The 23814-nt window shown below is 37.9% G+C and overlaps 1 protein-coding gene across 7 annotated transcripts in view; it reads right to left on the bottom strand.

Annotated features, from left to right (window-relative positions):
• PSD3 (pleckstrin and Sec7 domain containing 3) overlaps positions 1 to 23814 on the bottom strand; it is a 796552-nt gene that overhangs the window by 729992 nt on the left and 42746 nt on the right. For 2 of the 7 annotated variants that reach the window (XM_049632449.1, XM_049632447.1), the window contains exon 1: positions 15609 to 17387. The exons of 4 other annotated variants lie outside the window; for them this stretch is intronic. The gene's annotated coding sequence lies outside the window, so the exon portion shown is untranslated. Of the gene's footprint in view, positions 1 to 15270; positions 15585 to 15608; positions 17388 to 23814 lie in introns of those variants that run through there. One more of the 7 variants, XM_049632448.1, reaches the window with a different exon arrangement.

Below are 23814 nucleotides of genomic sequence, written 5' to 3'. Positions count from 1 at the left end.
ATCAGCCAGAGCAACTTTTTTCTAGATAGGTCTCCTGAGGCAAGGGAAACAAAAGCAAAAATAAATTATTGGGACTACATCAAAATAAAATCTTCTGCATAGCAAAGGAAGCAATAAACAAAAGTAAAAGGCAACCTGTGGACTGCGGAGAAGATAATTGCAAAGGACATATCTCATAAAGGGTTAGTATCCAAAATATATAAAGAACTTATAAAACTCAACACCCCCCCAAAATGAATAATCCAATTAAAAGTGGGCAGAAGACATGAATAGACATATTTCCAAAGAAGACATCCAGATGGCCAACAGACACATGAAAAGATGCTCAACATCACTCCATCATCAGGGAAATAAAAACCAAAACCACAATGAGATATCACTTCACACTTGTCAAAATGGCTAAAATCAATAACATGAGAAATAACAGGTGTTGGCATGGAGGTGGAGAAAGGGGAACCCTCATGCACTGTTAGTGGGAATGCAAACTGGTGCAGCCACTCTGGAAAACAGTATGGAGTTTCCTCAAAAAGGTAAAAATATAATTACTCTATGAACCGGTGAGCACACTACTGGGTATTTATCAAAAAAGTACAAAAGTGCTAACTTAAAGCCTAACCCTTTATGGGATAAGTCGTTTGAAAATATCCTTGACTTTTTTTATCTCCAAGAAGAATGGGGCCTTTTGATAGACTTTAGGTTTAGTTCTAGAAACATATAAGCAGTTAGATTTCTGTATACTTCAATCTGTGATTATGAAAGTCAGAGACACAGGAAGAGAATGTCTATTCCAAACAAGACTATATATTTTAGACATCCAGGTGCTTGGGTTCTTGCCCAAATGTCTTGTTCCTTTAGATGATTGTTCCATTTCTTTCCCTTTGCTAAAATAAAATTTTCCATATATTGTGCTATGACTAAGACCTAAGCAAAACAACACACGTGAAAGAAAAATCAACACATTTGTTCTTTTCCTATACTGAAGGCATGCTTTGGAAATGTGGAATTTCCTCCCAAATGTTTCTGTCAAACTATCCCTGCTCACAAACTCCAACTTAAAAAATATATTTATAAGGGAAACTTCAATGTATCTTTACTATAACATACAAAAACAGACCACCAATACACTAAAAAGACTAAAAACTGTGGTGAAATTATATAGACATTTTTCATAGTTTGAATTTTAACTTTGAATTAGATATATTTTTGTGAATAATTTTTTCAATTTTTTTCAGTCAATTTTGGGATAATCACCAGGTCTCCAGAAGGTTTCAGTACACTCTATTACAGCAATGGATTGCAGGTGACTGATTCTGGCATCCCTCAACAAATTCCAGTGGGAGCACTGAAGTGAGCTTGGTTCTACTCCTGGCTCTACCAGTAATTCCTCCAGAGGCTTGGGCTAGTCCCATTTCCTCATTTACTCATCTTTAAAATGAGTGGGCCCCTAGATGATCCCTAGGCCTTTTCCAGCTGACACATTCTTTGATTCTACTTTTTTTTAATGAAACTTTTAGACTCACAAATTGACAAATGAATCCTCTAGAATTTTATTTTTTTCTCCCAATAACATATGTTTTATTAAAAGTCCATTGGAGCTAATTTTATTCCTCTTTCTATAATTTGATTCAGAATTTTTCTTTGTACTTATACATATGGAGGGGGTGTTAATGCTGGTAGAACTTTACCATGCTATGTACCTTTTCATCTCAGATCAATGGGATCTCCCTTGTTGATTGAAAGTGATAATAGATCACACAGTAAGAAAAAGTATTACCCCATGAAAAGGGAAAGTGGGCATGATTTTCCATTAGGAAGAGAACCAGTCATATCTCAGCAGAGACTGTTCAGTACAAACTATTGCCTAATCCCTATATTCCCATATAGCTTTATTGGCAGATTCAAGGGTAGGATTGAGTTTGGGGGCAGTTAACGGTATTGATTGCTTTCAAACACAATCTTGCTATGTGTAAAGCTCAGAAATATAAAGCTTAGGACCAACTGCAATCAATGTAATTCTGTAAAAAGTATGGCATGCTGGAAAGAATGCCACGAGATTATAGAGAAGAAAGAGAGAACCATGAAGAAAAATAAAATGATTTTAAACCATCCCAGAAAAGAAATTTAATAGCAGCTGAAGTCTGGGGAAAGAATTAACAGTAGAATATAAAAATAAAAAGTAAACAGAAAATAACAAAAGGATGAATTTGGAGAGCTAGAAGTAAATAGTGGAAAATGAGAAATTACTAGTTTGAGTGAAGAACTAGTACTCCAGAAAAATAAGGTGAAAATAATTCATAAATGCTAATATCCGTCTTATCAGCATAGTTGATGTGAATATATCACTGTGTTTATTCTCATCTGGGTGGTTTATTTAACCATGACTGTGTTGGTATATGTGTAGGGTATTTAAATATTTTGTTAATATACTCTTAAATGGCAGACAGGTAAATAAACAAGTGAACAGTCATTAGACTACATATATATGTATAAATTAATTAACAGAAGTTTAAGATAATTGAGGTGGAACTAAAAACAATTCTTTAACTTTTCTCCAAAATATTATTTTTCTTAGGTCCCTTCAAAGAATATGCAAATTAAACATAAACAAATTCTTATGTATACAATATAAAAGATTTTTTATCAGCATTTATAATTGTAAAATATTTTTTAAATGATAAAAATCATGCCAAGATTCTTTTTTTTTTTTTTTAATTTTTTTAATCTTTATTTTTGAGAGAGAGACAGAGTTTGAGCAGGGGAAGAGCAGAGAGGGAGACACAGAATCCAAAGCAGTCTCCAGGCCCCGAGCTGTCAGCACAGAGCCTGACCCTGTGCTCAAACTCACAAACCTTGAGATCATGACCTGAGCTGAAGTCGGATGCTCAACCGACTAAGCCGCCGAGGTGCCCCATGCCAAGATTCTTTTAAAAACTCAGGTCGGGGTGCCTGGGTAGCTCTGTTGTTTGAGTGTCCGACTTCGGCTCAGGTTGTGATCTCACATCTTGTGAGTTCAAGCCCCACTTCAGGCTCTGTGCTGACAGCTCGGAACCTGGAGCCTGCTTTGGATTCTGTGTCTCCCTCTCTCTCTGCCCCTCCCCCACTCACACTCAATGTTTCTCTCTCTCAAAAATAAACATTAAAAAATTTTTAAAACATAAAAACTCAGGTCATATTAAATACTTTGAAGAAAATTTGAGAAGTATGACTAGAAATATCTTGATGATGGATAAAAAGAGTAAAATAAATTAAGTTTTTTAACTTAAATTTTTTCTTCAGAAGTTCTTTCTCAAAGAGTGTTTAAATTTTGCTGTTATTGTTTAATTCATAAATAATTTACATTTAAATTCATCAATGTCTTTAAATCAATAAAGTAAGGATACAAAGCATACGTATCTAGACCCTTTTAATTTTCCTGGTTGTACAAGGTCCATTTTAAACCAGGATTCCCATCATCCAAGGGGTTGTTTTCAGTTTGCAAGAGGACTTCGATGGAATCCTGAACCAAACTAAAGGACTATGGAAGCAAATTCAGAGCTGCAAATCTAGTTCATAATGCTATGTGCTGTTTCTTCAGAGAAATAAGGAAGAGCATTGTTTACTAGAAGAAACTCAGACATCTAGTGCAGCAACAAGAGGTGGGCTGGAATGGTGACAGCGCTTACCAAGGTCATTGGCCTGGATGAACCAGAGCTGTAAGTGGGATGCCTGTCTTTTTGATTCTCAGAGCACCGCCCTTTCACTTCCCTGTGCTGTTATTATGTTTGCATCTTTACTTTCTCTAAGACCGATTCTTATTATTTTATTTTTTTTTAATATTCCATAATTGAGATATTTACTAGACCTAGGGAGAATCTTTACATAATGATAAAAGTTTCAATTCATGAGAGAGAAATAATATTTCTAATTATGTATGTTTCTAAGAACTAAATTACAAAACACATAAAGAAAAACTTGACAGACTACAATATGAACTAATTCATTTCCATAAGGAAAAACTTAGACACATCTTTCTAATGAATTGGTAGAACAACAGAATTAATTGATCTCTTGCACCTAACAACTGTAATTCAAGTTTCTTTCTTTTTAATATGAATTTATTGTCAAACTGGTTTCCATACAACACCCAGGGCTCATCCCAACAGGTGCCCTCAATGCCCATCACCCACTTTCCCCTCCCTCCCACCCCCATCAATCCTCAGTTTATTCTCAGTTTTTAAGAGTCTCTTATGGTTTGCCTCCTTCCCTCTCTGTAACTTTTTTTTAATCCTTCCCCTCCCCCATGGACTTCTGTTAAGTTTCTCAGGATCCACATATGAGTGAAAACATATGGTATCTGTCTTTCTCTGTATGACTTATTTTACTTAGCATAATACCCTCCAGATCCATCCATGTTGCTACAAATGGCCATATTTCATTCTTTCTCATTGCCAAGTAGTATTCCATTGTATATATAAACCACAACTTCTTTATCCATTCATCAGTTGAGGGACATTTAGGCTCTTTCCATAATTTGGCTATTGTTGAAAGTGCTGCTATAAACATTGGGGTACAATTGCCCCTATGCATCAGCACTCCTGTATCCCTTGGGTAAATTCCTAGCACTGCTATTACTGGGTCATAGGGTAGTTCTATTTTTAATTTTTTGAGGAACCTCCACACTGTTTTCCAGAGTGGCTGCAACAGTTTGCACTCCCACCAACAGTGCAAGAGGGTTCCTGTTTCTCCACATCTTTGCCAGCATCTAGTCTCCTGATTTGTTCATTTTAGCCACCCTGACTGGCGGGAGGTGATATCTCAGTGTGGTTTGATTTGAATTTCCCTGATGAGGAGTGACGTTGAGCATCTGTTCATGTGCCAGTTAGACATCTGAATGTCTTCTTTAGAGAAGTGTCTATTCATGTCTTCTGCCCATTTCTTCACTGTATTATTTGTTTTTCGGGTGTGGAGTTTGGTGAGTTCTTTATAGATTTTAGATACTAGCCTTTTGTCCAAGATGTCACTTGCAAATATCTTTTCCCATTCTGTCGGTTGCCTTAGGGTTTTGTTGATTTTTTTCCTTTGCAGTGCAGAAGATTTTTATCTTGATATGGTCCAGTAGTTCATTTGTGCTTGCCTTTGGAGATGTGTCGAGTAAGAAATTGCTGTGGCTGAGGTCAGAGAGATTTTTTCCTGCTTTCTCCTCTAGGGTTTTCAGGGTTTCCTATCTCACATTCAGGTCCTTCACCCATTTTGAGTTTATTTTTGTGAATGGTGTAGGAAAGTGGTCTAGTTTCATTCTTCTGCATGTTGCTGTCCATTTCTCCCGGCACCATTTGTTAAAGAGATTGTCTTTTTTCCATTGGATACTTTTTCCTGCTTTGTCAAAGATTAATTGGCCATACTTTTGTGGGTCCACTTCTGGAGTCTCTATCCTATTCCATTGGTCTATGTGTCTGTTTTTGTGCCAATACCATACTGTCTTGATGATTACAGCTTTGTAGTAGAGGCTAAAGTCTGGGATTGTGATGCCTCCCACTCTGGTCTTCTTCAATATTACTTTGGCTAGTTGGGATCTTTTGTGGTTCCATACAAATTTTAGAATTGCTTGTTCTAGCTTCGAGAAGAATGCTGGTGCAATTTTGATTGGGATTGCATTGAATGTGTAGATAGCTTTGGGTAGTATTGACATTTTAACAATATTTATTCTTCCAATCCATGAGCACGGAATGTTTTTCCATTTCTTTGTATCTTCTTCAATTTCCTTCATAAGTTTTCTATACTTTTCAGCATACAGATCTTTTATATCTCTGGTTAGGTTTATTCTTAGGTATTTTATGATTTCTTGGTGCAATTGTGAATGGGATCAGTTTCTTTGTCTTTCTGTTGCTTCATTATTAGTGTATAAGAATGCAACTGATTTCTGAAAAATTGATTTTGTATCATGCGACTTTGCTGAATTCATGTATCAGTTCCAGCAGACTTTTGGTGGAGTCTATTGGGTTTTCCATGTATAATGTCATGTCATCTGCAAAAAGTGAAAGCTTGACTTCATCTTTGCCAATTTTGATGCCTTTGATTTCCTTTGGTTGTCTGATTGCTGATATTAGAACTTCCAACACTCTGTTAAACAACAGTGGTAAGAGTGGACATCCCTGTCATGTTCCTGATCTCAGGGGAAAGCTCTCAGTTTTTCCCCATTGAGGATGATATTAGCTGTGGGTTTTTCATAAATGGCTTTTATAATGTTTAAATGTGTTCCTTCTATCCAGACTTTCTCAAGGGTTTTTATTAAGAAAGGATGCTGAATTTTGTCAAATGCTTTTTCTGCCTCCATTGACAGGATGATATGGTTCTTTTCTTTTATTAATGTGATGTATCACATTGATTGGCTTGCAAATATTGAACCAGCCCTGAAGCCCAGGAATGAATCCCACTTGATCATGGTGAATAATTCTTTTTATATGCTGTTGAATTCGATTTGCTAGTATCTTATTGAGAATTTTTGCATCCATATTCATCAGGGATATTGGCCTGTAGTTGTCTTTTTTTTGCTGGGTCTCTGTCTGGTTTGGGAATCAAAGTAATTCTGGCTTCATAGAATGAGTCTGGACGTTTTCCTTCCCTTTCTATTTTTTGGAACAGCTTGAGAAGGATAGGTATGATCTCTGCTTTAAATGTCTGGTAGAATTCCCCAGGGAAGCCATCTGGTTCTGGACTCTTATTTGTTGGGAGATTTTTGATAACTGATTCAATTTCTTCACTGGTTATGAGTCTGTTCAAATTTCTATTTCTTCTCGTTTGAGTTTTGGAAGTGTGTGGGAGTTCAGGAATTTGTCCATTTCTTCCAGGTTGTCCAGTTTCTTGGCATATAATTTTTCATTATATTCCCTGATAATTGGTTGTATTTCTGAGGGATTGGTTGTAATAGTTCCGTTTTCACTCATGATTTTATCTATTTGGGTCCTCTCTCTTTTCTTTTTGAGAAGCCTGGCTAGAGGTTTATCAATTTTGTTTATTTTTTCAAAAAACCAACTCTTGGTTTCAATGATCTGCTCTACAGGTTTTTTTGTATTCTATATTGTTTATTTATGCTCTGATCTTTATTATTTCTCTTCTTTTGCTGGGTTTGGGGTGTCTTTGCTGTTCTGCTTCTATTTCCTTTAGGTGTGCTGTTAGATTTTGTATTTGAGATTTTTCTTGTTTCTTGAGATAGGCCTGGATTTCAGTGTATTTTCCTCTCAGGACTGCCTATGCTGCATCCCAAAGCATTTGGATTGTTGTATTTTCATTTTCATTTGTTTCCATATATTTTTTGATTTATTCTCTAATTGCCTGGTTGACCCATTCAGTCTTTAGTAAGATGTTCTTTAACCTCCATGCGTTTGGAGGTTTTCCAGACTTTTTCCTGTGGTTGATTTCAAGTTTCATAGCATTGTGATCTGAAAGTGTGCATGGTATGATCTCAATTCTTGTATACTTATTGAGGGCTGTTTTGTGACCCAGTATGTGATCTATCTTGGAGAATGTTCCATGTGCACTCGAGAAGAAAGTATATTCTGTTCTTTTTGGATGCAGAGTTCTAAATATATCTGTCAAGTCCATCTGATCCAATATATCATATCATTGTTTCTTTACTGATTCTCTGTCTAAATGATCTATCCATTGTTGTAAGTAGAGTATTAATTCCCCTGTAATTACCACATTTTATCCATAAGGTTGCTTATGTTTGTGATTGTTTTATATATTTGAGTCCATCCGAATTTTGTGCATAGACATTTATAATTGTTAGGTCTTCCTGATGGATAGACTCTGTAATTTTATATAATGCCCTTCTTCATCTCTTGTTATAGCCTTCAATTTAATCTAGTCTGTCTGATGTAAGTATGGCTACTTTAGCTTTCTTTTGACTTCCAGTAGCATGATAGATAGTTCTCCATCTCCTCACTTTCAATCTGAAGGTGTCCTCAGGTCTAAAATGAGTCTCTTGTAGGCAGCAAATAGATGGGTCTTGTTTTTTTATCCATTCTGATACTCTATGTCTTTTGGTTGGAGCATTTAGTCCATTTACATTCAGTGTTATTATTGAAAGATATGGGTTTAGAGTCATTGTGTTATTTGTAGGTTTCATGCTTGTAGTGATGTCTCTGGTACTTTGTGGTCCTTACAACATTTCACTCACAGAAACCCCCTTAGGATCTCTTGTAGGGCTGATTTAGTGGTGATGAATTCCTTCAGTTTTTGTTTGTTTGGGTAAACCTTTATCTCTCCTTCTATTCTGAATGACAGACTTGCTGGATAAAGGATTCTTGGCTGCATATTTTTCCTGTTCATCACATTGAAGATTTCCTGCCATTCCTTTCTGGCCTGCCAAGTATCAGTACATAGGTCTGCCACTACTCTTATGTGTTTACCTTTGTAAGTTAGAGCCTGTTTATCCCTAGCTACTTTCAGAATTTTCTCTTTATCCTTGTATTTTGCCAGTTCACTATGATATGTCATGCAGAAGATCCATTCAAGTTATGTCCAAAGGGAGTTCTCTATGCCTCTTGGATTTCAATTCCTTTATCCTTCCCCAGATCAGGGAAGTTCTCAACTATGATTTGTTCAAGTACACCTTCAGCCCCTTTCTCTCTTTTCTTCTTCTTCTGGAATACCTATGATGTGGATATTTTTCTGTTTGATTACATCACTTAGTTCTGTAATTCTCCCCTCATACTCCTGGATTTTTTTAATCTTTTTCTCAGCTTCCTCTTTTTCCATAATTTAATCTTTGAATTTACCTATTCTGTCCTCTGCCTCTTCAATCTGTGCTATGGCCACCTCCATTTTATTTTGCACCTCGTTTATAGCATTTTTTAGTTCCTCATGACTATTTCTTAGTCCCTTGATCTCTGTAGCAATAGGTTCTTTACTTTCCTCTATGCTTTTTTCAAGCCCAGCGATTAATTTTATGACTATTATTCTAAATTCTTCTTCTGTTATATTGCTTAAATCAGTTTTGATCAATTTGTTAGTTGTCATTACTTCGTGTAATTTCTTTTGAGGAGAATTTTGCCATTTCATTATTTTGGGTAGTCCCTGAAGTAGCTCCAAACTGCAGGGCACTTCCCTTGTGCTGTCTGGAGAAACTTGTGCTGGTGGGTGGGGCTGCAGTCAGACCCGATGTCTGCCTTCAGCCCACTGCTTGGGCCACAGTCAGACTGGTGTGTACTTTATCTTCCCCTCTCCCAGGGGCAGGACTCACTGTGGAGTGGTGTGGTCCCTGTCTGGGCTGCTTGCACATTTCCAGGCTTGTGGTGCTGCTTCCATGGGATCTGGCCAAGGGTGTATTAGATCAGGTGGATCCACAAGGTGCACAGGGGCAGGATGGGCAGGCTTAGCTAGCCCAGTCCTCAGTGGCCCCCTGAGGGAGGGACTCTGCAGCACCAGGAGGCAGGCAGGCCCATGGGAGGGATGGATCCACATAAGCACAGTTTTGGGCATTTGGGCGGTGCAGTCAAGTTCGGTGGCAGGAACTGGTTCCCTTTGGAATTTCGGCTGGGGGATGGGAAAGGGAAATGGTACTTGCCAGCGCCTTTGTTCCCCTGCCAAGCTCTGTCTTTTTGTGACTCAACCAGTCTCCCTCCTGGCATCCTCTCACCCTCCTCATTCTCTGAGATCAGAGCCATTGACTTTTAACATTCCAGATGTTAAGTCCCCCTGGCTGTCAGAACTCGTGCAGTCTGGCCCCTCCACTTTTTGCAAGCCAGACTTCGGGGGCTCTGCCTTGCCCAGCAGGCTGCCCCTCTACCGCCCCGGCTCCCTCTTGCCAGTCCGAGTAGCACACACCGCCTCTCTGCCCTTCCTACCCTCTTCCGTGGGCCTCTTGTCTATGCTTGGTTCTGGAGAGTCTGTTCTGTTAGTCTTCCAGTGGTTTTCTGGATTATTTAGGGTGATGTGGGTGGAATCTAAGTGATCAGCAGGAGGAGGTGAGCCCAGCATCCTCCTATGCCACTGTCTTCCAGCATCCCTCTAAGACCAATTTTTAAAAGTAGCTTTGGGAATAAGTATCAAATATTTAAATGCATGGTATTAGGTGAAAGAAAGACTAATTGGGGTTTTGCTTATGAGTAAGGATTAGAGACACATGATTGCAAAAGATATGTAATATAAGGATATAAGGCTATTAAACTCATATTTCTATGCTGATAATCAGAACTCCTGATCTCATTGTATGATCTTTCAATGAACATTTATTGAGCATACTACTCTGGAGAAGTGCTGAGCTAATAGCAATAATGATTCTCACTTTTTGAGCAGTTATTGCATGCCAGGCACTGCTCTGAACATTTTTCATGTATTTATGTAACCCTCAAAAGAATCCCACAAAATCATATTCTTATCTGCATTTTACAGATGAAAAAATAGACACAGATAGACCACGTAACTTGCTTAAAGTCCCAAGGTAAGTGGTAGTGCCTGTATTCAAATTGAGACAGACCCAGCTCAGTGAATGGGACAGTCAGTCTCTGCAGAGCTCAGGGGCTATGAGACAAACTCAGATAATGGGGCTGATGTTTCCAGTTGTGTGTGTGTGTGTGTGTGTGTGTGTGTGTGTGTTGGGTGGTAATTTACTGTATTTAACCTTTCTTTGTCAGCCTTGAGGGGATTAAAAATGTTTAAGCACGAATGCCAAAGGGAAAAGAAAGCATTAGCATTTAGATTCTAATGAATCTAATTTTTGAATTGGATTTTTCACTTACAAAATAGGCTTGAAAGGCAGGCACTATTCAGATAGGATATGAAGGGAAGAAAGCTATATTAAGTTCCAGGCCAGCTGTCAAGACCAGAGTTTCATGTAAGGGCAACAGGGGACAGACAATCTGCAAGAAATGGAGGAAAGCCTCCATTCTACACCCAGGTAAAGTGGGAATATGATGGTCAAAAGAGGCAGTTGCTAGGCGCCTGTGTGGTTCAGTTGGTTAAACATCTGACTTTGGTTTGGGTCATAATCTCACTGTTCGTGGATTTGAGCCCTGCATCAGGCCCTGTGCTAACATCTCAGAGCACTTTGGATTCTGTGTCTCCCTCTCTCTCTGCCCCTCTCCTGCTTGCACTCTGTCTTTTCCTCTCTCTCTCTCTCAATAATAATAATAAACATTTAAAAAAAGAGGCAGTTGTATGTTTGAGAGAATTTGGAAATTCTGGGGGCCAGTTGCCCCTGAATGAATCATAGAGCAGAGCAGCATGTTCAGGCAGAGAAAGGGTCTAGTTTGCACTCCTGAGCTCCTCACACATCTCATGTGGTGGGGATACTAAGTTGAGAGGCAGCTAACAGCAAGAGAGCTAGGGGTAGACTACCTGGAACAGGGTGAAACACACAACAGGGACTTGGAGGAGGCCACAGCTGGTGGAGCTAAGTCAGCAAAAGAGGCTAGTAGGTCTTTCAGAGCTGAGAAATAGATGAGTGTGAGTTTATTAGCAGCAGGCCCCAGTAGAAGGCCAGCACAGCCTCTCAGCTGGGATAAGACAGGACCAGAAAGCACTGCGTGTATTGGAGAGCCTTGTACACTCCCCCGTCAGAGGCAGGACATCCTCCCTCCCTCCAGAAACTCAGAGGCCAACCCAGAGGAGTCAGATGAGGTTTGGAGAGCCGCAAAAAAGAGTCTAAGCAATTATTTCAAAGATAGCATTATCAATGGGCTATTTAAATTACTGGATCAAACTCAGTTTACAAAGCTGGAGTAAATTTGGTTGTTTTATCTCCCAGAGCAAGAGGAGCAGAGGTGGCAGTTCTCAGTCATGAGGAAGTTCAGAAAATCTATAAACAAATTAAAGAAACTACACTTTATCTGCACAACTGAGTTTTGGTAGTCCTCTTTTTTTCTTTTTCAATCCTGCTCTGCATATAAACAGTTAACTACAATAAAGTATGGGAAGTTTTATAGGAGATGATAAAACAGCATTTGGTATGTGTCAGACACTGTCCTAAGAACCCTACTAACTACCTTAAGGCTTACAACATTCCTATGAGTAGTTGCTATTTTTATTACCATTTTGCAGATGAAGACACTGAGACACAGAGAAGTAACTGTCTCAAGATCACACAGTCTATAAGTGGCAGGGCTGGGATTGCACCCAGATGTTCTGGCTCAGGAGTCTATGGTGTTAACCTCCATGTTACATTTTTCATACACAAAGTGTGAAGCAAATACAAAGATGATGTGATGCCCTCTGCCCATTTGCAGCCCAGGCTTCTCAGAGGAAGTGTTGGGACTTGGCCTTATGGGGAAGAAGGGAAGCAAAGAGGGTGAAAAACAGGGAAGGCAAAGGCATCAGATCTTAAAGCAACATTCATTCAGGGAAGAACAATTCATTAGACTCCTTAACATTCAAAAGGGTAACCTTCTAGAACATTCTGTTTGTGAATATTGTTACTGCCTTTGTAGAACAGTATGCTTTATACCCAAGATGTTTTTTCTTCTAACCAAGATCAAAAAGTTTCTAAGACCTTTGCACTTTGACTTGACTTCTACCACCATGCTATTTTCTTTCTTTCTTGATCACTTTGCATAAAGAAACAGTTTTTATTACTGTATGAGAATGGGCTTTAACCATGAAACAGTAAAGCACAGTTAACTGGGAATGCTTAGCAGTCAGTTAGGCTCACTCACTAGCTAACTGATCATCAACCTTACACGACTATGATTAAAATTCAAGCCTCAGCAGAGTAGGTCACAAATTGTCAACACCAGGAAGGTTAAATCTGAGAATGCCATAAGTCTACTGTGTCCTGCAGGCTGGACCATACAGTGTGGAGGAGAGTGGCCTGAAGGGAGCCAGAACTCAGCAGTGGCTAGATCCTGTCAGCTCTCACGTTCCCAGTTCACTACAAGCTGGGAGCCTGAGGGAAAAAGGGAATCAGAGAAGAGGTCTCGGAACATGGACATTCTTTCAACTTATGAAGTGTTCTGGATAATTTTTCAGGCTTACAGTATTTTCCTACATGTGTATTGGCCATTTGTATTTCTTATTTTGTAAATTTTTAGTGTATGTATTTTGTCTTTTTTAAAAATTGACTGTTCATCTTTTTAAACACTTGGCTTTTTTATATACTTAGAATATTAACCAATATATGTTGTAAATTTTTGCTCAGTTGTATTTACCTCTTAAATTTTTAGAAAATGTTTTTTTATATAAATTTTTAAAATTTTGTGTGGTTAAATCTATACATTTTACTGTATGGTTCCTTCACTTTTTATACTACTAAAAAATTATTTCTTACTCTCATTCAGAAAAATAGCCCTATATTTTCTTACATTGGCTTTTTGCTTTCATTACATCCTAGGGCTTAAGAGCCCAGATTCTGAGTCCAAAGAAGGTGAGGCTAACTAACTCCTTACTCTGCCCTCTCTGGCTGTGAGAATTTTCCATCCTTCTGTTTCCCCACTTACTGTGAGCCAGGCACTCAAAACTCCAATGAGAGAAGTACTGTCCCAATCACACTGATGGGAAAACTCATATTTAGAGAGGTGAGATTACAGGTGCAGAGACATCCAGTAAACAGGAACTGAAACTGGGTACCAGTTCCCTGTGCAGTTACTAATTACACTTACATTATACCAATTCACACAAAAAATTATCATTTTATTCCTTTACAACATTTAGAATATGGTTCCCTAGCATTTTATATGAGATGTTTGCATCTATCACCAAAAGAAACAATGTTGTGCAGTTTTACTCACAGACCCGTTTCCTAACCTTGGAATTTAAATGACCTCTTGGCTCTGATGGTATTCAGAACCTATGGTGTCTTCTGAGGACTTAGTTACCACATGTGGCCTGTTTCAAACACATTACTAAATGTTTGGGCTTGGCAGACAATCTCTCTCTACTGAGACCTGCAAAGGAAAGGGGACCAAAGAAAGAATACAATAGATCTTCTGCATAATTAAAAGCTCTTAGTATGTTTTTCTCTCTGTCAGGAATGAAATAAATAAGCTGTAAGTAGGTGATAGGAAGATTCCACTCCCCCAGTGTTGCTTGAAACAAGAACTGTCTGTAGATGGTGTGGGTTCAGTTCTGAGTATTTTTTCAAGTTTTCATTTAATTTGATTAGAAACAGCTGGAGAATCAGAATGACTGTGTAACTTCTCCAATGATACAGAGGGAAAGAATGTTCACAGTGACATAACCACAAGTTACCATCCTGGCTTGATCCACACAGGAAAACAATTTGCATTGCTTAAATTACAAACCCCAAACTTCTTGTCCTTCCAGTATTCATCTTTTATCTGTTCAGATTAATAGTGCCCCCAGGCTGCTGTCACATGTGCTACTTCGTACATTTTGTCTTTATAAATGGATTTCTTAAAGTATTCATATCAACATAAGATTCTTAACAATCAGTAGTATTACTTTCATTATTCAATCATGGGCAGAGGGGAGAGAATTTTCTCTACACACATCAAGGACTCAGATGTTGACCCAACCCTGAAGAAATGTGCTTCTGGGAGAGCAGATTCTGGTTCTGCTGCTAGCTATTCAGCCTCATGGCAGTAACGGGCCTGTGACCTCCCCCAGCCCAAGCCCCTTTCTGGAGGTATTCTTCCCAGGCAGTGGCCCAAACTCTGTCCTCAGATCCTTGATGGAGTCTAAGACTAGTTTCACAGAGAAGTTGGAGGATTTTTTGCTAGCCTTTTCTATTCTTCATTGTATAATGTAGAAAATTAAATCAAAATTTTAAGTGTCAAGCGTCTGACTCTTGATTTCCGGCTCAGGTCATGCTCTCTTGGTTCATGGGATTGAGCCCCGTGTCAGGCTCTGTGCTGGCAGCACAGATTTTAACTGGGATTCTCTCTCTCCCTTTCTCTGCCCTTCCCCCTGCTCGTGTGCTCTCTCTCTCTCAAAATAAATAAACGTTTTTAAAAAAGATTTAAAAAATAATTTAAAAAGTTTTTAAGTGTCAACCTTACAGAGCCATTGGCAGAATACATAGTACAACGTCTATATTGTGTTTTAATAAAACAAGTTGCCAAATGATGAAAACTAATAACGTTTAGTTTTGAAATGTGAAAATGCAGAAAAGAAAGGCAGTAAAAGAGAAAGAGAAAGTAATCCATAATCTCACTACCTCCAAACAACCACGATTAACATTTTGTTATGTGTTTATCCAGTATACAGTATTTTATACTCTCTTTCTCCTTTCTCTGTCCTCCCCCTCCCTCTCATGCAGAGGTCACCTAGTTTATGTTCTCTCACAAGAAGGACACAGAGGTGAAAAAGGAAATGGGCACTATGGGATCCACACACCTGAAAAGTTGTTAGGGTTGACAACTGACCATGGCCTTGGATCTCCACATACCATGTCTTTGCAGCTCCCACTAGACCTAGAATTTTTATCAGCTTACTTCTGAATTATCTACAGCTATCTCAGTGGAGGGTAGTTGACAGCCATTTGTAAGCAAGAATGGGATTAAGAATAGAAGCATGTGGAAGGACCAATTTTTCCATGGCTCCTTGGCCCTGGCCAGGCCCCTAGGTACAGCATCTAACCCTACCTCCACCTCTCCAGTGGCTCTTATTATGTCGTATCCAGATAGTTTTAAAATTCTTTTTCTACTGGCGTGCCAGAGACAGTTAAGGCTCACCAGACATTCCATTTGCTCATCAACAATTCCAGCCTTTCTTCAGTTAGGCAAGGCTGTGTGATTAATTCTCCCTTCCCTTGCTGACAAGGAGGACTTGTGTTCTATCCAGATGGTACAGTTCCAAGATGGAATATTGAGGGATTATGTGTCATAAGACCCTTACTGATCCATGTGGAACCCATTGGAAGAGAAAAATAAGTTGTTTTAAGCCCTTAAAACTTTAGGTTTGTTTATTATTGTAGCACAACCTGGCACATTCTCACTAAAACAACTGGAATCTCTCTCAGTTGACACTATACATTGATTTTTTTATATCCTTAAAATAAGGATTTGATCATAGTGTTTCCTTCTTTAAAAATTATTGGGGGTTGGGGCACCTGGGTGGCTCAGTCAGTTAAGCATCTGACTCTTGATTTTGGCTCAGGTCATGATCTCATGGTTGTGAGATCTATCAAGCCTGAGTCAGGCCGCTTGCTGAGTATGGAGCCTGCTTGAGATTCTCTCTCTCCCTCTCTCTCTCTGCCCTTCTCCTGCTCACTCCCACACTCTGTCACTTTCTCTCTCTCTCTCGCTGTCTTAAATAAAAATTTTAAAAAAATTATCAGGGGTTAGCCATTACCTAAATGATGAAGTACAAATGCTTTACCCTGGCAGACTATCTGGCCAACCTATCCCTGTGGGCTAATCTCCTGGTATTATGCCCCCCAGCCTAAATCCTAAATTGTAGCCACACTAACTGTTAGGCCATTCCTCAAAATGCCATTTCCTGACTATCCCAGTCCTTTAAATGTTATCAAGCCTTTGTTCATCCTGTTTTATTTCCTTAGCTGGCTCTTATGTTTCTCTGTTTGGCATATTGTTACATGTCCCACAAGACCCACCTCAAATATATCTGTGAAGTTGAACTCACCTCCACAAAGCATTGTCAGCTCCTTCTTCCAAATTGCCAAGTGCTTGGTAAGATCTCTCCTTCAGGAAGTCTCCTACCACATGATTTATTTACATGTTTGATTTTCTTAAAGGTGGTGGTATAAGATATTCTTTTCTAGCACAATGGCAGTTCCATGGGTATGAAATATGCATTCTCTAAAGAACTTATAGTTGTAGCCCCCCTAAGGTTTGTCAGTCTACCCTCCCTAGACATTGGTATGTAAACCTGTTGGTTTCTCAAGCTGTTCGTTATGTTAAGCAGCTTTAAGGTAAATCTGCTTTCTCTTCTTCCCCTAACCAGAATGCTGTCCCTGAATCTCTCCTATATTAAAATTTTAGAGCCAACACTTAGTGCCATTAATGATATCTATCCAAAATAGGTGTGCACCAAAAATGTGTTGATAATAAAAAGAATAATAGCAAATGGTTATAGAGCACTTAATGTGTGCTAGGCAATAAACTAAATATTTATATGCACTATTGTATTCAGTATGCCCAGGTTCATATGGCTGGTAAGGGGCAGGGCTAAGATTTAACCCAAGTTCTCCATCTACACAGCATTTGTATTGATTAATTAAGGAGCCCTCAAAGTTGATTATTATCCCAAACAATAACACTTAAGCATGAAAATCACCTCCTGCAAAAAACTCTACTTGAGAGTCAGGTCTCTACAAATGGTGTGATGGGCCCAAAATACACAATCTTCTGTATCAGACACATTTGCCCTTTTCAAACTGTCAGTGTGGTGTTCAGATGTTGTATTTTACAGCTCTCGCTGATAAGGCTCAGTGGTTAAGCTCTGTTGTCTGCAGAACTAGATCTGGTTCCAGCTGTGCTGCTTACTGTCAAGTGAACTTGGGCAAGTTCCTGAACCTCTCTCTTCCCCCATTTGGGGGAAAATGCTAGACTTACCTCACTGGGTGGTGTGAGGATTGTGTGAGATGAAGCACAACAGACAACTAACAAGGGACCTAGTGCATCGGTACTGCTCAGTATGCTTCTTAACGCATCGTCAGTACCATAGGAGAGAGTGTGCAGCTAGTAATAGTCTCTTCTCAACAATAGTGTCAGCTAGAATGCAGGCCATCCCTGAGCTATCTGTGAGCCCAGTGTTCCCCTCAGTGCACTGAGAACTGAGCAGAACTCACCAGAGGCACTGTCAAATTAGGTGTCCAGACCCAAGTCAATTCCTGGCTGTGCAAACAGCAGGGTTCTCAGAACCTTTTGACTCCATCTCTGGATAATGCAGATAATGATATACCATGGTATATAGATTTCTGACTTAACTTTAAAATTAATGTATAAAGAAAAAAGAGGTGGAAGTTGTTTGGTTATGTGAAAATTGTGTTTTAAAAAAGATGTATAATCATGGGTCGACTACTAAAGAAAACAAACCATGAATTATAAAAATGAAAGCTGTATGGGAAATGGATTAAGTACTTTTTATAATAAATTGGTATAGTTATTCATTAAATGATTTTCAAAAAGCTTAAAATGTTCATTTGTTTATTCATTCAACATTTTATTTACCATAATCCATGAACTGTGCTATAGGCACTTTCACATATTATCTCATTTAATCTCATTCAATATGCCCACTTAGCTCAAGAAATGGGCAATCTCTTCTCATTTTATGAAGGAGGAACTGAGGCTAGGCAGTTATACCCATTTTTACCAAAGTTATAACCAAAGGCAGAACTAATGCTTAGTTTTTAATGTTTTTATCAGTACTTAAGCATGAGGATGCTCCAAGGTTATTCATGCCTCTCCCTACAGTAAGTGAACAGTTCAAATCAACAGTTATCCAAGTTGCTTTTCAAGCCATTTTAACCCTCAGTTCACACCTAACACTTGCACTCTTTAGGCAGAAACCAGAAACTAAAGGGTTTAGGAGACAATCAGCGTTTAATTACTTGGAGGCTATTCATTCAGATTGAGATTCACTTCATAGGCTTTTATTCTCTCTTCCTTTAGAAGAATTTTCCTGCTGAAAAGTTATATCTATGAGAGAGAGGGAAAAGGTAAGAAGAAGGAGTAAACTCCATCAATTCAATTTTTCAGAAGAAGAGCTCTGAGAAACAAAAAGAGAGATATAAGAACTGTACTAGTTCAAATGGAATTTAGAAACACTGAACTCTGCTCATACGACATAATGTGTTTCTAAAAGAAACCATAACATGAGAAGCATCTTCAGAAAGCCTTCTAAGCATTTGCTGTTGCATTGGTTTGCACCTGGCCAGTGGGTAATAGGTATTTTCCCAGGGCATTTTTGATGAAAGACACTGTGGTAATAGTAAGAAAACTTACGATTTTTTAGGCAATGCCAGAATTAAGGATAAGGTTGTCAAGATGTAAGAATAATTTTTGTATTTTGATTCCTGAGACCTCCAGAACCATTTTCAGAATACCAGTCTTCCTAAAAGAGGTATTATGGCACTGTGGATTGCAGAGGCTTTGAAACAATACAGACCTGCATTCAAATTTGGATTCCACGCCTCCTTGTGTGATGTCAGACAAACTACCCATCTTTCTTTGTTCTACTGACATTACCTGTGAATTCAGGATTATAATGCCTAACTGTAGGTTGTTCTGAGGCTCAGTGAGTTATATTTATACAAAGCTCCAGGGTCCTGGCATACCCTTTTTGGCATTCAAGAAGGTTAATCATCCATTACTCCTTCAGTGCCCCCTCCTGTCACTCTTGAGCCTTGGGTGTCTCTTCCATAGCCTGTAAGCATTGTCGAAGATACCCCTCTGAGGTCCTATGGCTCAACTTCTTGGTCACCAGCTCTCACTGGTGGCCCCACTGTTGCTGTTCTTGCCTGGTTACTTTCCTGAGGGTCCTACTGATCTGCACTTTTAAATTCTGATCACCTGGAGAGGTTCAGCTCCAGAAGTCAGCCTTATTTGATCTAGGCTTACAGTTAATTTTAGCTTATTATTTTGCACCCATGTCACAAGGCTTGAACACTTTATAGTAGACAAACTAATTGCATTTAGATATTTAGATCTTTTAAAGAAAAATCTGAGTTGTCATGTGTGTTTAAAACACACCAACTACTATACCTGCACTGTCCAATTTGGTAACCACTAACCACATGTAGCTATGGAATACCTGAAATGTGGCTAGTCATAGGTGTGCTGTGACATAAAGAATATACCAGATTTCAAAGATGTACTTCACAAGAAAAAATAATTTTAAATGTTTAAATATATATTTGTTGGTTACATATTAAGATCCATAGGGTTAAATAAAATATCATTAAATTTCAACTGTTTCTTTTTACTTGTTTTAATATGACTACTAGAAAATTTTAATATGACTCATATTATATTTCTGTTGGGTAGCATTGTATTAGATAAGACTGCAAAGCAAGTTTATTAACTATTGTGGATATACTGCAGTAATCAACAACTTCAGTACTATTGGGGCAGCTTTTTCTCTGAAGAGATTAGGGAATGAGATATGTATGTCATGTACCCTACATAATTATTAATATTTGAAAGGGTGCTTGTTGCCCTTTGCAGTTGCCTTTCATATTATCATATGGTGACCATTTCTTTTACTTTTCCAAATAAAGTCACAGATAAGTGGTTTTTATTTGATAATGCTAAAATTATGCATAGGCTTTTCTGTTATATGACTAATGCACAATTATCACCAAATGATAAAAGATTTGTCATATCCTATGAAGAATTTACAGTTATAGAGTGGTATTGGTCTTCTGCTTTATTTTTGTGAATGTCAAACTCATTTTGTAAAGCCTTTCAGGTTATTTTGATTAATGTTATGTAAACTATTTTGCATAAGCAACTTTTTAAAAATTGTCAGTTGATCACACAAAAATGCATCAGATTCAATAGTCAGCTTGGAAAAAACAAGGTGACAAATGAAAATGAAAACACTATGGTCCAAAATCTTTGGAACACAGCAAAAACAGTTCTAAGAAAAAAAGTTTATAGATAGATAGGCCTACCTCAAGAAATAAGAAAAATTTCAAATAAGCAACATAACCTCACACATAAAGGAGCTAGAAAAAGAATAAACAAAGCTCAAAACTGGTAGAAAGAAGGAAATAATAAAGATTAGAGAAGAAATAAACGAAATAGACATTAAAATAACAATAGAAAAGATCAATGAATTTAAGATCTTATCATTTTTGATCTTTGAAAAGATAAACAAAATTGATAAACCTTTAGCCAGAGTCTTTGAGGAAAAAAAGAGAAAACTCAAGTAAATAAAATAAAAAATGAAGGAGGAGAACTAACCAATACCACAGAAATACAAATAATCATAAGAAAATATTATTAGGGGTGCCTGGGTGGCTCAGTTGGTTAAGTGTCCGACTTCGACTCAGGTCACGGTCTCACAGCTCGTGGGTTCAAGTCTCCCGTCTGGCTCTGTGCTGACAGCTCAGAGCCTTCAGCTTGCCTTGGATTCTGTGTCTTCCTCTCTCTCTGCCCCTCGCTCTGTCTCTCTGTCTGTCTGTCTCTCTCTCTCTCAAAAATAAATAAACATTAAAAAATATTTAGAAAATATTATTAAAATTATATGCCAACAAGTTGGACAATGTAGAAGAAATGGATAAATTCCTAGAAACACATAATCTTCCAAAACTGAATCAGGAAGAAATAGAAAATTTGAAGAGATTACTAGTAACAAAATTGAATTGGTAATCAAAAAACTCTCAACAAACAAATACCAGGACCAGATGGCTTCACAAGTGAATTCTATCAAACTTGTTAACAAGAGTTAATATGTATTCTTCTCAAACTATTCCAAAAAATAGAAGAGGAAAAAAACTTCCAAATCCATTCATCGAGGCTAGCATTACCCTGACACAAAAATCAAATACGCTACAAAAATAGAAAATTACAGACCGGTATCTTGATGAAAATAAATATAAAATTCTCAACAAAATATTAGCAGACCAAATTCAATGATATATTAAAGGGTCATTCATCACAATCAAATGGGATTTATTCCAAGGATGTAAAAGAGTGGTTCACTATTCACAAATCAATCAATGTGATACATCACATTAACTAGAGGATGGATAGAAAACATATGATTATCTCAATAGATGCAGAAAAAAGCATTTTATAAAATACAACATATGTTCATGATAAAAACTCCCAACAAAGTGGGTTTATAGGAAATAGACTTCAACAAAATAAAGGCCAGTTATTGAAAACACAGCTAACATCATACTCAATGGTAAAAACTGAAAGGTTTTCCTCTAAGATAAGGAATAAGATAAGAATGTCCTCTCTCACCACTTTCCTTCAACCCAGTACTGGAAGTCCTAGCTGTAGCAATCAGCCAAGAAAAAGACATAAGCGGCTCCTGGGTGGCTCAGTTGGTTGAGCGAACAACTTCTGCTCAGGTCATAATCTCACAGTTTGTGAGTTCGAGCCCTGCATTGGGTTCTGTGCTGACAGCTCAGAGCCTGGAGCCTGCTTCTGCTTCTGTTGTCTCCCTCTCTCTCTGCCCCTCCCCCACTCATGCTCTCTCTCTGTCTCAGAAATAAACATTAAAAAATTTTTTTAAAAAGAAAAAGACATAAAATATTCAAATTAGTAAGGAAGATGTAAAACTGTCACTATTTGTAGATGACATGATACTATATGTAGAAAAGTCTAAAGACTCCACCAAAAAACTTACAGAATAAATGAATTTAGTTTCAAGATAAAAAAAATTAATACACTGAAATTGGTTGCATTTCTATACACTAATAATGAAGTAGCAGAAAGAGAAATTAACAAAACAATCCCATTTACAATTGCAACATAAAGAATAAAATGCCTCAGAATAAATTTAACCAAAGAGGTAAAAGATCTATACTGCGAAAACTATAAGGCATTAATGAAAGAAATTGAAGAAGACACAAACAAACGGAAAGGTACACCATGGTTATGGACTGAGAGAATTAATATTGTTAAAATGTACATACTACCCAAAGATATCCACAGATTCAGTGAAATCTCTATCAAAATACCAATAGCATTTTTCACAGAACTAGAACAAAATAATCCTAAAAGTTGTATGCAACCACAAAAGATCTCAAATAGCCAAAGCAATCCTGAGAAAGAAGAACAAAGCTGGAGGCATCACAATCCCAGATTTCAAGCTATACTACAAAGCTATAGTATAAAATAGTACCAAAATAAAATATCAAAATAGTATGGTACTGGCACAAAAATAAATAGATGAATGGAACAGCATAAAGCCCAGAAATAAGCCTATGTCAGTTAATCTATAACAAAGGAGGCAAGAATATATGATGGAGAAAAGACAGTCTTTTCAATAAATGATGTCAAGAAAATTGGACAGCTACATGCAAAAGAATGAAACTGGAGAACTTTCTTATGCCATACACAAAAATAATCTCAAAATTGATTAAAGACCTAAATGTCAGACCTGAAACCATAAAAATCCTAAAAGAAAACATAGGCAATAATGTGTTGAACATCAGCCTTAATAACATATTTATGGATCTGTCTCCTCAGGCAAGGGAAACAAAAGTAAAAATAAACGATTGGGACTAACCAAAATAAAAAGCTTTTACACAGCAAAGGAAACCATCCACAAAACAAAAAGACAACTACTAAATGGGAAAAGATATTTGCAAATTATATATCTGATAAGACATTAATATCCAAAATATATAAAGAACTTATACAACTCAACACCAAAAAACTAAACAATTAGATTTAAAAATGGGCAAAAGAGGGCACCTGGGTATCTCTGTCGTTTAAGTGTTGGACTTTGGCTCAGGTCATGATCTCATGGTTTGTGGGTTTGAGTCCCAGTGCAGAGCTGCTTGGGATTATCCTTCTCTTCCTCTCACTCTCCCTCTCTCTCTGCCCCTCCTCCACTTGAACTTTTTCTTTCTCTCAAAAACAAATAAATAAATCTTTTTTTAAAAAATGGGCAAAGGAACTGAATAGACATTTTTCCAAAGAAAACATACAGATGGACAACAGACACATGAAAAGATGTTCAATTTGCTTATCATCAGGGAAATGCAAATCAAAACCACTATGAAAAATCACCTTACAGGGGCGCCTGGGTGGCGCAGTCGGTTAAGCGTCCGACTTCAGCCAGGTCACGATCTTGTGGTCCGTGAGTTCGAGCCCCGCGTCAGGCTCTGGGCTGATGGCTCGGAGCCTGGAGCCTGTTTCCGATTCTGTGTCTCCCTCTCTCTCTGCCCCTCCCCCGTTCATGCTCTGTCTCTCTCTGTCCCAAAAATAAATAAAAAACGTTGAAAAAAAA

This window comes from Panthera uncia, chromosome B1 (assembly GCF_023721935.1).
Source record: "Panthera uncia isolate 11264 chromosome B1, Puncia_PCG_1.0, whole genome shotgun sequence".
Classification (NCBI taxonomy): Eukaryota; Metazoa; Chordata; class Mammalia; order Carnivora; family Felidae; genus Panthera; species Panthera uncia.
The sequence above is the reverse complement of the archived record's forward strand: the minus strand, read 5'-3'. Positions and strand labels throughout refer to the sequence as shown.